The following is a 1,936-nucleotide window of genomic DNA, read 5'->3' as shown; positions in this document are numbered from 1 at the left end:
GCGTCCATACTTTCATATCGTTGTTTATAGTTGATGGCAAGTGATGTTTTCAATTAATGAACTTTGTTGCTACACTTGTTTTTGGCACTGTCTTGCCAAGAGAAATGTGCATTATGATTTTACGGAATATTTTTACAAGGCACAATATCTTACTTATGATTTGGTATTTTAAGACTATGATTTGATATTCCAGTTTTATTATTCAACTTATATGCCTTATGCTTGTTTCCCATCTATGCCCTGCTCACGAAGCCGATGATAACTGAGTCTGTGAGACTCACCCCCCTATATTTCGCTTTTGTAGATAGTGATCAGCCTGGCTTGTATTCATCAACCTTTTCAGCCCACCGCGGATAGGTAAAGGCATCTCATAGCACTTTATTCTAAGTCACTTTGCTGGTAGAGGTCGAGTCTTTATATAATAATTTGTTACGGGATTAGACAATAGTGTCAATACAAATGTACATTTGGAGATTATAAGTCATGTATTATTTTGAGAACTATGTGGAATAAAGGTTTATTCAATTTGTAAAGAATATTGTTCAATTCCTATCACAAAGAGTTTTATGGTACAAGGAAATTTTCTTAGATTAATGGTATGAATGTGAGGTAATGACTAACGTTTCAAGTAAGGATTGTCCGGGACTTGGCGAGTTCTCCCGTGAGACTTGGATGCCGGTAGCGATTGAGGAGCGATTGTTACACACTTGAAGAAGTCTTGGGTAGCTAGACAAATTTTAAAACTGATTAACACTGGAGAAAGATCAACATGAATAAATTAAAAGAAGAATCAATCAAACAAAAAAAGGTCGGTGAAGTTGGTTGCTTGAAAAATAACAAGTTCTCAATTAGTTAAAGCTTTTTTTAATCGGTTACCACAGTGAAGCAAACTGCAAGACAAAGAAGACTTATCCGACTAAGGCCTATGGTTAACCAGTTAAAAGGTAATTGTCAAGAATTTCAAATTTGAATACTAGAAGACAAAATAAAGGTCAGACTGGTTCCTAAACAGTTTCCAACAGTTAGAAGCTATCCAAATCCATAAAAGCAGATTTTTTCAAGTATAAAAGACATTCCCAATAGCTTAAATAGATATGAAATGCTTTTAAGAACTTGAAAGAACTAAAATAGCAAAAATCCTCTTACTTCTTCTTATATTTCACTCGAATCTTTGTAATAAAGTTTACCTCATTTTGTACCATTTAGATTAGCATAGTGATCATAGGTACATCTTCATACTTTTATTCCTTGATTACTTAGAGTGTGTGAGCCACTCTAAGGGGTTGATCAAGCTTGGGATAACTTAGTTGTTGTTGTAGGTTCTATCTTAGCCTTAGAAAAGTTAGTTTTGGGTTTTAGTTGATCTTGGGAAAAACCATTATTAAAGGTTGTGGCTGAGCTTGAGAAAAGCCATTGCAAAAGCTTGGTAGAAGCTTGAGAATTTCACTAATTTTAGTGAAGTAGTTTAAAAATCTTTGATTGAAAGATCAAGGTAGTGGATGTAGGTTAAGAAGATTGAACCACTATAAATTGCTGAGCATTTTCTATTTTTATTCATCTCTTTGTTACCCCTCTGACAACCTTTAGAGTTTTCTCATCAATTTCCTTTACAAGTTTGTGATTAAGAACTAATTTCTAGTAACATCCCAAAAAGTGCTATTTACCCCTTCTTTAGCACGTTCTTTGAGACCAACAAGTGGTCTTAGAGCCTAACCCTCATTGTTTAAAGCTTAACATCCTTAAGGAAGATCCAAATGGGTCTATAAAAATCAGTTGTTGCTGAGGGAAAATCTAAAAGTAGACCACCTTTGTGTGATGGATCAAACTACTTTTATTGGAGCAATAGAATGTCCATTTACATAAGAGTTATAGATTATAAAATGTGAGATGTTATTGCTCATGGACCTTATATCCCTTTAACCATAAATGTTGTGAC

General features: G+C 34.2%; 1 long non-coding RNA gene across 1 annotated transcript in view; it reads left to right on the top strand.

The window, feature by feature from the left end:
* Positions 1-560, top strand: part of LOC110420804 (uncharacterized) — a 2,102-nt gene extending 1,542 nt beyond the window's left edge. Inside the window, exon 3 of the long non-coding RNA XR_002445577.2 lies at positions 305-560. This is a non-coding gene — a long non-coding RNA (uncharacterized LOC110420804). The remainder of the gene's footprint in view (positions 1-304) is intronic.
* The last annotated feature ends 1,376 nt before the right edge of the window (positions 561-1,936 follow it).

This window comes from Theobroma umbraticum, unplaced genomic scaffold, assembly GCF_002168275.2.
Source record: "Theobroma umbraticum cultivar Fairchild unplaced genomic scaffold, ASM216827v3 scaffold_86.0, whole genome shotgun sequence".
Taxonomy (NCBI): domain Eukaryota; kingdom Viridiplantae; phylum Streptophyta; class Magnoliopsida; order Malvales; family Malvaceae; genus Theobroma; species Theobroma umbraticum.
The sequence above is the reverse complement of the archived record's forward strand: the minus strand, read 5'-3'. Positions and strand labels throughout refer to the sequence as shown.